The 15,731-nt window shown below is 44.0% G+C and overlaps 1 protein-coding gene and 1 pseudogene across 3 annotated transcripts in view; both read left to right on the plus strand.

Moving 5' to 3' along the window:
• The window catches only part of LOC139438752 (transmembrane protein 41A pseudogene), a 52,556-nt pseudogene extending 39,819 nt beyond the window's left edge, over positions 1-12,737 (plus strand).
• KCNAB1 (potassium voltage-gated channel subfamily A regulatory beta subunit 1) overlaps positions 1-15,731 on the plus strand; it is a 417,236-nt gene that overhangs the window by 195,396 nt on the left and 206,109 nt on the right. The window lies entirely within an intron of this gene.

A 15,731-nucleotide genomic window follows, 5' to 3' on the forward strand; every position in this document is an offset into this window, starting at 1 on the left:
GTTTTGGCAGCAGGAGATCAAGTTTTCCAAATGCTTTGTGTGTTCTGAAATCCACAATCATTAAGGGAGGGGTAAACATATATATCTACATGGAAGTTAGCAATAATCTGGAAATTCTCCTTGCTCTTGTCAGAATTTACTTGAACTCAGAAAGTCTGAGGCTAGAGTGCAACAGGACTTCACTGCAGCCTTTCTCTAATGGATCACATGCAAATACGTACTCCAACTTGGCATGTTACCCTTGCTCAGGTACACCTCCTGACAGATCTTATAGAACAAATAAGCCATGAGTAGGATGCAGGTTTTGAAATGAAAATTAGTTGGTTTAAAAAAAAAATGGAGCGGCGGACTTGGCCCAGTGGTTAGGGCGTCCGTCTACCACATGGGAGGTCCGCAGTTCAAACCCCGGGCCTCCTTGAACCGTGTGGAGCTGGCCCATGTGCAGTGCTGATGCACGCACGAGGAGAGCAGCCCAGCGCGAAAGTGCAGCCTGCCCAGGAATGGTGCCGCACACACAGAGAGCTGACACAGCAAAATGACACAACCAAAAGAAACACAGATTCCTGTGCCGCTGACAACAATAGAAGCAGACAAAGAAGACGCAGCAAATAGACACAGAGAACAGACAACCAGGGTGGGGGCGGGGAACGGGGAGAGAAATAAATAAAATAAATAAATCTTTAAAAAAAAAAATGGTTACTCATTTCTGGGCTTTATGTGTTTAAATTCTGCGTTAGAGATTGTGGACACTCCTATATTTGAATGGTATATTATAAAACTGCAGTAAGACTTTATATATGAGTCAAAAGGTCAGGCATAAGTAGTTGTGATACCGGGTTTTTCTTGATTTCATACAAGAATCCCACCCCTTCACCAAGTTTAGTCATCCAATTTCTTTTCATGAAAGGAGCTCTTCGTACTCTGTCCCTTCAAACTTCTCAACCTTACCATGTTTACCCATAGTAGATCAGCTCCCATTAGGTTAACCCTGGAATTGAACTGCATGGAATAGTTCTCCCCCTAACCCATAAGTCTGTTCCGACCAATATTTGTCACGGACCTTTACTTTACTAGCACAGCTTTTCTACAGAGACTATCCTGGCATCTGCTGTGAAAAATGTCTCCACCTGTCAAATGGGCAGGGGCCTTCCATACTCAGGTGGACTCCATACTCCCTGCGAGTGCAGCGATTTCCACCCAGTTGTCAGACCAAGGTGAGACTAAGAGGTCTGGTTTCTCTCTCAGAAAATATGGCCATTGTACCTACAAACCCATTCAGTAAAATGTTAAATCAATAATTAAATTGTGGGAGATGGTCATGAAAACTGCTTTATCCCTAGATTAATGAAAATGACAATGCCAGCTGTACATGACTTGTGACTTCCTCTGGGGAGACCTGATTCACTGGATTTTATGATGAAATATGTGTTTCTAAGCTTCCATAACCAAGTTCACTCAGAAACCTAACGGTAAAACACTTCTCAAAATTCCTTATCTTTCCCTTGATCCCTTGGCCAACCCTTTCTGTGGATGGCCTTATGTCTATGAAACTTCAAGGAGCCTTGAGGCCAGCCTGAGATGAAATGGGAATGGAGTTAAAATCTATTTTGGTACAATTCCTGCACTGCTACCCTTCCTGTGTGTCATCCCTCACTTCCTTTGCCATTTCTTACCTTATTTCTTCTCTTTTTAAATAAGGAATCAATGCACACTATTAAAAATTCTTTTCAAACAGTATAAAAAGAACACCCAGCTGCTTCCTCCTTTCTGTGAGTACACACTCTCCATCTGCCCCCAGACCTTCACCGTCCCACTGGTCTTTACCCCTTCCTCTACGAGGGCAGCCTGCACCCTTTACTTTACATGGGCGTAAACCACTTTATGCAAGCATTGAGTGTGGCACCTATTACAGGACACCTCCGTCACTCCTTATGTGGTACTAAATTATTTACATGCATACCTAGTTTCCCCTGGGCTATGAACTCCTCTGTTGAACCCTAGCTCATTGCCTCATACATAGCAAATACTAAAAAAAATATTTGCTAAAAATAAAATATGAATCTGTCAATATTCAGATAAATTCCTCTAAGTCATGGAGACATTTCCTGGGCCTCCAGGTAAGGAATAATTCTGTTAGATTTTCCGGGCTTTGGAATATGTCATTTTTGGCTCACACTATAATTCTGCAAGGAAGAGCTTTCATTTTTCTTCTCACCATCAGTATTTTACCTACTGTTGGGTGTTTTATAGGATGAACCTATTATAAAATATGAACTAATGAATCAGAACTGTATTTAGAAAAGAGCACAAATGCCTTTTTAAAAAAGTGAGATCTGTCAAAGTAGGATGCTTCAAGCTTTTTTTTTTCTCTTCCAACTTGTACTACACAGATATGAAAATTCAGTTTGATTTTGGCAGGTATTGTACATCTTATACCCTCCTATAAGATGGTAAGATATCATTTTTGTTAGATTAATTTGTGGTTGTCTTCTTGGGAGTGAAATATCAGAAATATTGGTTATAATACACGGACCTATAATTATTTGGCTTAATTTTCATAACCTAGAATATGTTTAGGAGAGATAATGCTAAAATAATGAATCAAATTAGTGTTATTGAATTAATGGCATAATCTCTGGGGAGCAACAACTGAAATTCTTTTAAACTAATCCACAGTCCATAATCCAGGACAGCAATTGGAAGAGAATTTGGAGCTTAATTCTGATGGGCCACAGACATACATGTTCAAGAAAGCCCAGATTAAGGAATTTTGATAGCTGATATTCATAGTGATGAAAAATTAGAATAATTTGTACAGATGTGATCCTGGTAAATTCCCAGTGGTAAACCTAGAGATACCTTTCAGAAATTCTAAGAGAGATTATAACTTAGCCTTCTTCTCTTGGAGAGTGTTCTCTTTGAGCAAATGCTCTACCTTGATAAGGAATTACAAGGATTGAGAAGGAAGGAAGGCCACCCACCTGGCAGTCCAGTTAGCAGAACCAGTTGTGCAGTTTGAGAGTTGATACATCACCACTCAAGCCTGCCCAGGTCTATGAGCAACATGGGATAGCCAGGGATCACAATTTCAAAATTAAAAGTTTTTATGATAAATGCATACTAGAGTATATGCTTATGAACTATATAGTCCAAGGACTAGACATGAGAGTGAGAATGCTGTTACAGTGTGATAGAATTGATATGCAAGTGAAAACCTGAGTGTCTTAAATTACTGCTATTATTGTCACCATTATTGTCCCAATTTTTCTACCTTTGCTCCCAATCTCCGTAAGTTAACATAATTCATATGACATTTAGATGCACAGAGATCACTCAGATTTTCTACTTCTGTCTTAAGGGACCATAACTTTTCCTCTGGAAATAAAGTCCCATTATTTATAAGTGAGACAAGGTAGAAATAAATTGTCATCTGAGGACACTGAAGCTGGGGGTAGGGTGGAGAGAAGAAGTTCTTGTTTTCAAAAGTAGGAGTTGGTGGCTTTAGAGCTACTTGCCATGAGAGAACTAGCGTGCTTCTTATTGGGTCTACACAGCTGGTTAATAACAGTTTAACTTGCTTTCACTTTTGTTCTTCCCACATTTCTGCTTTTTCCTTTCTTCATCTATCTTTCTCACATTCCTCCTTTTTTCTAATTTCCTCGCCTTTCTTCCCTTTTTATTTTCCTTCTTCCTCTTCCTCTCCCCTCTTGCCCTGTGAGCCAGAGTCCACTTGGCAATGAATGGTCACTGCCTTCTATATAGAAGTCCTCTTCGGAAGCCATAGTGCGTCCACAAGCAGGGTCGTCTCTGGTTATTTCACCCTATTCAAGACCTTCTAGGAATAGCATAGTGACCGTAAAGAGCACAACCGTGGAGTTGGACAGACCTGGCCTCCAACAGTGCCCTGCCCACTTACTATTTGTTATTACTGACTTTAAGTAAGCTACCTAAACCCCTAGAGAAGGGACCAGCACGGCCTATGTCAAATGGCTGTCATGAGAATTAAGTACAAGGATAGATATGTGTTCCTAGCATAGTGACGTAGGATACATTTGATAAAATATTAGTTGATTTCCTGTACTCTGTTCCACATTCAAGGTATTGTCTATTTCTCTGTTGCAAACACTGGGCAGGATGAAATAACAGATTCTTTTTTTTTTTTTTTTTTAATTTCTCTCCCCTTTCCCTTTGTGTTTATTTGCTGCGTGTTCTTCTTTGTCCCCTTCTGTTGTTGTCAGCGGCATGGGAATCTGTATTTCTTTTTGTTGTATCATCTTGTTGTGTCAGCTCTCCGTGTGTGCAGCACCATTCCTGGGCAGGCTGCACTTTCTTTCATGCTGGGAGGCTCTCCTTATGGGGCGCACTCCTTGCATGTGGGGCTCCCCTACACGGGACACCCCTGCGTGGCAGGGCACTCCTTGCGCGCATCAGCACTGCGCATGGGCCAGCTCCACAAGGGTCAAGGAGGCCCGGGGTTTGAACTGCGGACCTCCCATGGGGTAGACAGACACCCTAACCACTGGGCCAAGTCCATTTCCCAACAACAGATTCTTAGGGAGCTTACAGTCTCATCTGAAGTATGATTTATGCCAGTCAGTGATGCAAGCCACTTGATGATACATGCTGTAGAGATGAGGGAAGGTCCATCTCTCTATGCCCCTCCCCTCACTACCTGCCCCCAGAGGGGGTTTCACAAATCTGATTGATCAAGTTCCAGGATGCAAGAATTGGGCCATGATACCTGTTTGCTAGTGGGCCGGATTGCAGTGTGTTCAAAGATTCTGTGTGTGAGTGCAGAACTCTCTTTTTTACCTTTTAGACTGAAAAGCAGCAGCCCAATTTCACTTGGGAAGAGGCCTTGTCATCTTAGACTTTCATTGGCCTTTCCACCTCATTTCATTTCACTGAGCCTTCCCCAGGGTGGTATTTCAGGTTTGAGCTTACGGGGGCAAAAACAGACTCTTCAGATCTCTGGCCTTGACCATGTGCCAGTGTCTCCTTCCCATAATTCTGCTTTGGGACTGTCAGCAAACTCCTAGCTAAGAGTAAAGTGAGCATTTTGTTCACTTTAATGAGTCCTTGTCCTAAACCTTATATTGCCCTTGGCACCTCACTGGGTCATGGGGATGGGCGGACAGTATTTCACAGAGCAGGACTGGGACGCTCTGGGGTTGCCTGACCACCTCAATTCCACCAAAACCAACACTCCTAACACAGGCTGTAATTCCCAGAAGGAGATGATTTCATCAGGGGCCTGGGCTTTAGGGTCAAGAGTATGAATGGCCCATTGGTACTGGTCTACCCTAAATGATCCTTCGTTTTTACTGTAAGGGATAGGAACGTGGGCCTCAATAGTATGGCCGGAAAATAAGTGTCATATCCGGTTTTTAGCTAATATTTAATAATGCTTTGTTCCATAACCATGATTTTTTGACATCCTGGAACACACAGGCTATTTTATTTACCTCTCTTAATAAAGTTGGTGCCAACAGCCTATTACAAGTGTAACATGCTCCCCTTGGGACCCAAGGTAATAGTAATAACACTTTCCAGCCATTTAATTGCCTACAATGTGCTATTTTTTTTTTTAATCTTCACAACAACCTTGACTAGTTCACTATCCTCGTAGGCAGCACCACAATTTGCGCTCCACATCTGTGCCCCAGGTGCCTGTGTTGTTATGGCCTCATAACTCAGCCTGCTTTGATCAGCCTGTTTTAGTGGTAATCACCGGTGTCCAGTGTCTGTGTGCTGTTACTTGGCAGGTAGCAGGGCATGTGCTACTGAGTTGCCTGGTAACAGTCACATCTTGCCCCAACATGTGCACACTCTCTTGCCTTTGCACCTCTGTGGCTTCAAAGTGGCAGGTCAGGGGCCTCCCTGACCACCCAGCATAACCAGCTACCCCTGGTTTCATGAGCATTTTATCCTCATTCTTGTGGGATCTCAGAGGGTGGTGACACTGGAAGACAGGAGAATCTGGTTCATTCCTTGTCTCTTCTCAAACTAGGTGAGTGAGGGAAGCTCCTGTCACGCTTCCGTGTCTCATTTCTTTCACCTGTAACAGTAAATAATGACACCAGCTCAACTTCTCAAGGTTATCATAAAGATCAAATATGATTATGGATGTGAAAACAGTTTGTGAGTTAAAATACTGTGTATCATCATGGGTTGGAGCAAAGAGAAATTGGGGAAAGCAGCATTTCTCAGTGTTAGTCATAGAAGCATTTCGGAGGGCTTGGCAGAAGAAGTCTGCATATCTTACCACCAAGAGAGCAGCCCAAGCCTCCATCCCCTTCCTTAGGCCCAGAGGAAAAGTTCTTGACTAGAATTCAGCCCAGGTAAAAGAAAAACTACACAGAAACCGATGTATGGACGAGATGAAGAAACCAAATCCCCGAAGGACCTTTGATGTGACTCAGTTTTCCTTCTGAAAGGGAGAAAACTTGTTCATGTGGTTTTTTTCCCTCTTCTCAGTGGTAATGTTCTCTTATACACCAAACCACCATGACTGACATCTTTTTCAGGGTGTAGGAGGCTTTGAAAACTACCACAATCAGTCATTGTCTCTGGGAAGCTCCTTTCCTGAGAGTGACAGGTGCGAGGTCCTCGGCAGATCTGCTGCGGGCGACTCAGTGGCAGACGCCCCACCCCCCACCCCCGGTACCACTCGCCCCCACTTCCTGCAGGGCCGTGGGAGCACACTTAGGGTGGCTGTCCATCCTTCATTGCCCATCCCAGGCACTGCTGCCGTGGCTGCCTGTCCCATCGCCTTCTTCCTGTTTCCAGCCAGTTTGTCCTCCCTGCCACCTCGGGCAAGACAAGCTATAGTAATCAACAGCAGGAAGAATTACCACCTGCATCTCCAATGGGCCTGCTCTTACCTCAACTGATTGGCCATGTCAGCATGTGTGGGGAGAGGAGATGGCGTTATAATGCGGGTGCCTGCTCCTTTATTGCTGTTTCTTTAGTGGCCATCTTTGTTGCCAAGATAGCACTTGCATCTTCTGCTCATGCAATAGCAGGATAGTTCACTTATGTGGTTCTTCTCTCTCACTGAGGGATTAGAATCTCCAAACATCTTCTTTTTAAAAAAATTAAGGCAATCAATCAAAGAAAAATTGCTTTTATCAAATGATCATCCATGAAAAGAGACACGGAAAACATTAGTCTGAAAACATTGCATATTTTTCCATTTAGGCTTCTAGTGGTAAATGTCATCGTTTAAATACACATGTAGACTCTGATATGCAAATGCACAGCCTTCTTTTGTAATGTGAAGTCACTACATACAATAAAGATATGCATGCTAGTTTCTCTTAAAGAGTTTCATACCTACACTCATGGGCAATTCATAAGGTCAAAACCTGGTAGGAAGTCATTGACTCTCAAATGAGGGAAACATAAAATAAAAACCAAATCTAGACCATAGGTCAAGTTCCTTTGAGGCACTTAAGTTCATAAGACTGCAAAATTGGGGAGGGGGGGAATGGAAGGTCTGAGAAAAAGCAATGCCGGTGAGCTCAGTTCTCACAGGCTTAACCTTACTGAAACCAAAGACTTGTTTTTCTCAGAATTCACACTGCAATTGATGGCTGCCCCACACTGTTTAATACCAGTCCATATGCTGCAGTACCTTCGATTCTTCTTTCACATGTTGCATTCACAGCCACCTGGTCCCTGGTCTCTCAACTGCATCAGGCTGAGATTGTGGCTGATCTACCTTGCAGCTTGGGTTATGGCCCTGCAGGGTACTGCACCCACAGGCCAAGTCCAGTAAAACTTATTTTTTATTCTGCTGCAAAGAGTGTAATCAAGTGGCTTTCAAATGCTTTGACCATAACCGTAGGGGAAAAAAATACATTTTCCTCTGGGCCTCAGACCACATATACATGTGCATATATGTCATAAACCAAAGTTTCACGAATGCTAATTATCCTTATATATGGGATGCCCTCTGGTCTCTGACATTTTCTATTCTATTCCATTCCACACCATTCTATCCTCCTTAAAAAATACTGGGTGTGACCTTAAAAATTGATTTCATGACAAACTAATGGGGCACGACCAGCGTTTGAAAAATGCTGCCTAGCATATGTCAGGAGAGATTGATGCCATGCCCACTACAGAGCCATCCCCTGGCAGTTATGTCCACTGCCCTGCTTGTGCAACCCTCAGCTTCCCTGAATGCCTGACCACAGTCCCTCTCAATTATATCTTGTTCACAATAAACACATGAATTTCAAAGAAAGTGTGATGTGTGGGAAGCCAGACTTCCTTTTACTTCAACATTTCTCTTTTCTCTACATCACCACCACCATAGGTGGAATGAAAGGTAGTTCTGATTGGTAATGCTTCAGGGTCAGAGGAATAAGGAATTAAAATATTCAACTGGAAAAGTTTATGACTGGAGTTGCATTAACTGTCCTCTCAATCCAGGAGAAAGCACTCAGAGGACCAGCTCTTCACATAGGTGCCCTTAGGAACACATCCCAAATTTTAGCCATACTTTCCTGTCCTCAGGACTCCCTAGCTCCCTAGTATCTCTACACTGTAGATCTCCATTCCCTGGTGTTGCCCTCGGAGCACCTCTAAATTCACCTCCCACAGCCCCAGGGGTCTTTGTCACACAGCTGTACATTTCCCAGTCTGAGTTAGTCAGCCTGGTCTGCACCCTTGAGGAGCTTCTTAAAAATGCCTATACCACACACACACACACACACAGCCTATACCCAGAGCCTTTCACCCAAAGATTCACATTTAACTGGTCTGAGATGGGGTCTGGGTGTTGGGAATTGTTTCAGGTTCCCCAGGTGTTTCTAATGCATCATCAGGGTTGTGAAGCCCTGAGCTTGACTGACACCACTGGGGGACTTCAGGAGGAAAGGTGAAGTGGGGGGCAGGTTGGGGGAGCACTTTAGCCTCCAGGTTCGGTCTTCTTCAAGACGTCGCATCACCTTGAGGTGCCCAATGAAACCTCTATCAGATCATGAAGTGGGAGCTATGGAATCAGACACACATACTCTCCCAAAGACAAATCATTAATTCTTAGAGTCGGTGCAGTTTACATACCCATTAAGGAGGAAAACCCTTATGATGCAACATAATCTACACACGCCCCTTGATCATTAAAAAGTATTTTGTGGCCTCCCCATCCCAACTCACTTACCCAATCTCTACCTTCCAGGCTGTGAATTTACCGCCTTCTTCATAAAACGCTCTCCAATGACTAGCGAATCAAAAATCTCCCACAATGTTGAAATGGCTTCTCTGCAGTTTAGGTTGGTGTTTCTCAAACTTCAACATGTGCATGAATCACCAGGGCATTCTTGTTTAAATGCAGATTCTGCTTCAGTGGGTCTGGAGAGGGGCTCCACATTCTGCCTTCCTAACGTGCTTCCAGGTGCTGGCCATGCTGCCCATCTGTTATTTTGAGTCTTGGCCTGAGACCAGATCAGCTCCTGGCCAGGGTCTTCTCGGTGTGGTAAGCTGGCCAGAGCCAATGTACCCAGAGACCTGGGGGAGAGGGTTTGCAGCTCTGGCTACAAAAAAGCTTCACTCACAGAACTGACCTCCCAGGTCAGAGTCTTCTCAGCGTCCTCAGGCTGGGAGGGCACAGGGCTCGAGGATCTCTTGTTTGTTCTCGCTCCAGCTGCGACCCTCTCTCCCGCGGGGCCCTTGGCTGACTGACGTCATGCTGGTTCTAACAGCATTAAAACTACCGTGGTTTAGGCACCAGAATCGTTGGGGCTGGAGACTAAATAAGCCCAGGAACACTCTCCAGTGACTAGACAAAAAGCCTATTTATTTACAGTAACACCATAGCAGCTAAGTTGCTTAAATATATAAATCAAGAAATACCAAGGAGTCAAAGAAAACAAAGAACTTCTAAGTGGAAAAATGTATACTGCCTCTTTTTATTGGAGTGTGAAAATCTGCTTTGACACATTCGAATTTTTCTCCATGTTTTTAAACAGTTAGTGTCCTGGCTAAGATACCACATTATTACTTTCCTACTCAATAATTTGCTAAAACCACAGTGTCTTGAATTAATCTCATCTTCTTTGATACTCAGTCAACCAAACTCCTCTTCCTGGACTGCCTGAAGAAACCTCTTTGGAACGCAACCACTCCCCTCCTCTCAGTTCTTTCAGTGGAGCTCGTCTTGGCCAGAAAGATGCCCACCCAGAACTTCTCTTTATTAGGGAGCTCTTTATCACTGTTTCTCAGGCTTGGCTCTTTCAGGTCAACTTCCTAAAGATGCCACTTATTTGAGTATTAGGATTGTGAGGAAAAGGACCATCTCCCCTAATAAAATTAAACTCAGTCCTCAACTTCCCAGCCCTGATTCCTTCATTTTTTTCTTTTCCCTTGCCAAAAGCGATTTTCCCCTTCTGGAAGCTATCCCTAACTGTACTGACTGCTCACCCTTCACCCACAGGTTTTAGATGCTAGGTGCCCCTCTCCAAATACTTCTGTCACTTATGAAACTGCACATGGCCTACAAAACAAAAATATTTTAATTTGAGAATGCTTCATTTGAAATTTAGACTCAAGGCCATGAAAAAGCGAAAAGTTGTTTGTACTAGTACATTTGGCCGGGACAAATTACTGGAAGCGGGGTTGACAAGTTGGCCCTGGTGCTGAAGTGGTGTGCTAGCCTTTGAGTGGCTGGATGGGGGAGGTAGTTAAGGGGACAGGACAGTAGCTGCAACTGTGGTGTTTGGGGGTACCGGGGGAGAACTTGGGGCAGGACTGCTTTACCAAGTGACTCAGAAATACAGTGTTTGAATATTCCCTGTCAACCCTAATTGGAACTAGAAGCAGAGAAAATAATTTTCAAATCCAGGCTTTATATGAAAGAAGGGAGGGGAAAGAGAAAAGGAAAAAAAAAGAAAAAGGAAAGGAAAATAAAATTAATGAGGATGTCTCGTGCAGTGTACCTGAACAGCAGCTCACTACAGAGCTAACTGAATTCAAATAAATCCAATTTTACTAAGCCGAATTTTTGAGCCACCACACGGTTCTGAAGAAACAAATGGGAGGAGTGTAGGCTTAAAATTAAATTATCATTAAGCATTCATCGTTACCCTACCAGAAATGACCGCAATGTATTTGTGTTAGTTATGTCTGATGCATAAATTTTCCATGTTCATACAGTTAATTATACTGTCTAGAGTAGTTATTAGCAAGAAAGCTTATGTTACAGATACCTGAAGGGAAATAAAACAAGTCAACTACACTTTAAGCTCTACATTTCATTAGTACTGAACTGGTAGGAGAAAATAATGTCATTTGCAGTGTATGAAGTGCTGATATATATTGGTCTGTGACAAAGGTGGCCACATTAAAGTTCATTGAGAAATAAATTAGCAGGAACATAAGCTCCCCCCAAAATGAAGAGCAGCTATACTACACTAAGGAGAGAGGTGCCTGCTAGGAAAGGACACAGAATTTGTAGTTGCCCAAAATTTCAATTTAAATTGTGACATGGTCTCTTAAATGCTGTATAGTCAGGAGAAAGTGGGTATCGTAAACCTCAGGGTTGGTATGAAGATATAAGTAAACGATCTTCTAAATAATAGGTGGGGTCAACCAACGCTAGCTACAATAATCATCAAAACTTCAGCAGTCAGGCCGTGGCTTGCAGCGGGGTCCCGGGCGCCGCCCCTCGGCTCTTGCGCGGCCCCACTGCGCCACGACCTCCGCCGCCTGCCGGGCCTCCGCCTGGTTTCCACCCGCTGCGCTGTCGCCCTGCACTTGCTGCGGTTGCGACTGTCCCGCCCAGCACTGGCAGAGCTGCGGGCGCCCTCCCAGGTCCCCAGGCCCGCCTGTTCCTGCTCCTCCGTAGTGTCTACCTTTCCAAAGAGGGCTTGGCCGTCGCGGGCTCCAGCTCCCTGAACGCTTCAGCTGGTGGCTTGTTTGGACCGTGGCTGGGGCACCGCGTGCTGCTCCCTGTTCTCCGGCAGTTTCGGCAACAGCTGGCGGTCTCCTGCTTGCCTGATAAAGTGGCCTTGCCGCAGAGGAAGTGGACGGGATCAGAAACAACTTGTTTTTCTTCTTACTGGTTTTGAGACTTTTTCCCAAGACACCAAACTGGCTCTTGAACCTCCCAGCCCTGATTCTGAACCTCCCCGCTGTGCAGTTCTTCTTCTCGGTTCTTCTTTTTTTTAAAAAGAGTTATTTATTTAATCCCCCCCCCCCCCCTTCTCTGTTCTTGGTGTCTATTTGCTGCGTCTTGTTTCTTTGTCCACTTTTGTTGTCCTCAGCGGCCAGGGAAGTGTGGGCGGTGCCATTCCTGGGCAGGCTGCACTTTCTTTCCCGCTGGGCGGCTCTCCTTACGGGGCGCACTCCTTGCGCGTCGGGCTCCCCTATGCGGGGGACACCCCTGCGTGGCAGGGCACTCCTTGCGTGCATCAGCACTGCGCATGGGCCAGCTCCACACGGGTCAAGGAGACCCGGGGTCTGAACCGCGGACCTCCCATGTGGTAGACGGACGCCCCAACCACTGGGCCAAGTCCGTTTTCCTTCTCGGTTCTTCTTAGTTTGATCCCAGGCCATTTCGTCTGTGTACAGACAGGCTCCATTCTGTGAACACTTACCTTTCAAGATGCTCTTTCCTCTTGGGAACTGTCCTTAAGTTGTTGGCTGTTGTCCTAGTGACCATAATTCCTGGGACGCTCATTAAAAAATTTAGCGAGAAACAACCGCATTTGAATGAAACAAGCAACATCTAAATAGTAAAATGAAAAACACCGGGATTTGGATTTTCTGGTTGCCACATCCCTGGATTCCATTGCTTATTGAAGCAATCAATGGGTATGGTTCTCTAAAGTCCTATATTGTTTTTTAAATTACCCTAAGCAGATGATGGGACACTGTTCATCTGTGGATAGTGTCTTGTCACAGTCAAGTATGAATCGTGTTAAGTTTGCTCTCAAACCAGCCCTGGTTTAGTAGGACACTCTGAGAAATGGAGGGCTTTCTAGAAAGTCCTGTTTATGTTTTCCTGAATACCAGGGGAACGCGGGATAGCCTGTTGTCATTGTCTCTTGCCGCCTCCTGAGCTGCAATGGGAGAGGATGCTGATGGCCCTTCTCCTCTTCTGCCAAGCGACAAGCTTTGTGGCAGGGGTTCTCCTCTTATGGCCCTAGTGGGTGTTATTAGTGTAAATGATGCTGTGTGAATCCACGGCACTGACATCACTCTTCATCATCTGTTAGTCTCTCAAAGACGGTTTCTTCTGTAATTTTTTTGCTAATGACTTACCTTTTCTATAAGCCAAGGGAAACAAGCTGATGAACTGTGTGGGACTTCCACATGCAGCTGAAATGTACAATGAGCTCTTGTGATTCTGTTTGCTTTCAGACACACTGATGTTAGCATGTTTATCAAACCTCCCTATGATTACATGCCCTGACACGCTGATTGCAAACAGACTATTAAATATGGATAGAGAAAAAAAATTAAACAGTCAAATAAGGCGCCTAGGAAAAATGCTAAAGTTGGCTGTTACGAAAACATAAGTTTTTTGAAGTTATGGCCCTTACATTAATTCAACAAATGAATTTTCATGTTTTTCAGATATCTTCTCATAGATATTCATCTGGTTTTATTCTTGTCAGCATGGCACTGTCTTAAAACTTACAAATAAAGTGATAGATTAAACCCAGCTCTTTTACTGAGATAGTAAAAAAAGAACATTATTTTCTTTTTATATAGTGCGTCTGCATTTAAATTACTGCAAATCTATGCAGCATAAATACGTAAAGAAGAAAAAAAACCCCTGAAACATAAAGCCATGTATTTATCAATATTTTACCCTAAAGGTTAAAAAAATCAGTCATACACATTTTAATAAATTTAAATGACAAATAAAAATTAAGAGAAGCAATTTTAGGTTCATGCACAAGGTGAAAAGTATGATCCAATATGTGTAATGTGACAAAAGAAATTGTAGAGGCAGGAAAAACACCAACACTGAAATAATCCCAGGAGAAAGGAGGCCAATGGTCGGTCACACGTAACTCACTGAAAATGCCGTTTTCCTACCCGTGAGCCCTGGCGGCAGAGTTGGGAAGACAGTGGCTTGCTCTTTGAGGAAAGGATCGTCTTTCTGGGCTTGAGCCGGTGGTGTACCCCTCGACTCTGAGAAGACAGCTTTCTCTCATTGATCTGTTGTGGGTGTGAACCTGATGCATTAGAACAAGTCAGAGAATCAAGAGGATTGGGGCTGGTTGGGTTTCATTATAAATAACTTCTCCACCAGCGTCTTAGTTTCCTTGGGCTATGAGAACGTAGTACCACAAGTGTGAGAACGTAAACAGCAGAAATGTATTGTCTTACCATTCTGGAAGCTAGAACTGAAATCAAGGAGACAAAAGGACCGAGTTCCACCTGTACCCGGTAGGAGCGAAGCCTCCCTAGTCTCTTCCGGCTTCTGGGGTTTGTCGGCAGTCCTTGGTGCTCCCTTGCTCAGGTGCACCTGCCTCCACCTTCACGTGGCCTTCCGCCGTGTCTGTGTCCCTCTCCCCTTCCTATGAGGACACCAGTCATATTGGACTAAGGCTCACCCTGATCCATTTAGCCTCATATCAACTAATCACATCTTTAAAGACCCTGTTTCCAAATAAGGCAACTTTCCTGGGACCAGTGTTAGGGTTTGAACATATCTTTTTTGAGGAACGCAATTCAACCCATGACAACCAGTTAGCACATTAAGTACAGAAATGTATTGCTCCTATGAGATTAGTCAAAACAGCACTTAAAGAATCTGGAGGGGAGTGGATGTGGCTCAAGCAGTTGAGCACCCTCCTCCCACATAGGAGGTTCCAGGTTTGGTTCCTGGTACCTCCTGAAAAAACAAAAACAAACAACAAACAAAACAAATGAAAGAGCCAACTCAGGGAAGCTGATGTGGCTACGTGGTTGAGTGCCAGCTTCCCACATGCGACGTCCCAGGTTCAATTCCCCAGCCCCCAGCACCTCAAAAGATAGACCTTTAAAAAAGAAAGAAATTTAAAAAAAGAATCTGGAAACTTCCAGCCTTCAAGTTGTTTCCAAGACTCACATGCAAACTAATTGGGAGTGCTTGCCCATCATTTCTGAGTGGTATTTTTCTTCCAAACATTAGTTTCTAGCCCTCAAAGTGGTGACTTTTAAATTTTCTCCAAAATTCACTTATCTTTGCATACTTTAAACTAACTTGGTGCTTCTGTGAGCCTTCCATGGTGCAGTATGGACATGACAGGGCAGAACCAATGAAAGCAATTATGAGGATTCTTGTCTGTTCTTCTTTCATTCTTTTATTCTAGAAATGTTTATGGGGTATCTGCCAAGGGCCAGTCACTATTCTAGGCACTGGGGAAAGACAACAGGACGCAGGGGGTTTCTGCCCTCAAGGCACAAGCAAACAAAAATAAATAGACACATTAATACAATAAGGCAGGCTACGATCAGTGCTATGAGCGAAAAATATAAGGGTTGAGTTAGAAAATCACAAAAGGAAATCTCTTTTAGATGGTATGCTCAAGGCTGGCCTCTTTGAAGCTGTGACACTATGCTGAAGCCTAAAAACGAGGAGCTTGTCTAGAGTGGGGAAAGCTGTGGGAATAACGTAGACAGAGGCAGGGAGTTGGGGAAGAATGGACTTGGAAGATGACTCAGGAGTGTGCAGGAGAGAAAGCAGACCTGCAGTGAGCCAAGCAAGAGAGTCTAGTGATCTGACAATG

The sequence above is a fragment of the Dasypus novemcinctus genome, chromosome 4 (assembly GCF_030445035.2).
Source record: "Dasypus novemcinctus isolate mDasNov1 chromosome 4, mDasNov1.1.hap2, whole genome shotgun sequence".
NCBI classification, from domain to species: domain Eukaryota; kingdom Metazoa; phylum Chordata; class Mammalia; order Cingulata; family Dasypodidae; genus Dasypus; species Dasypus novemcinctus.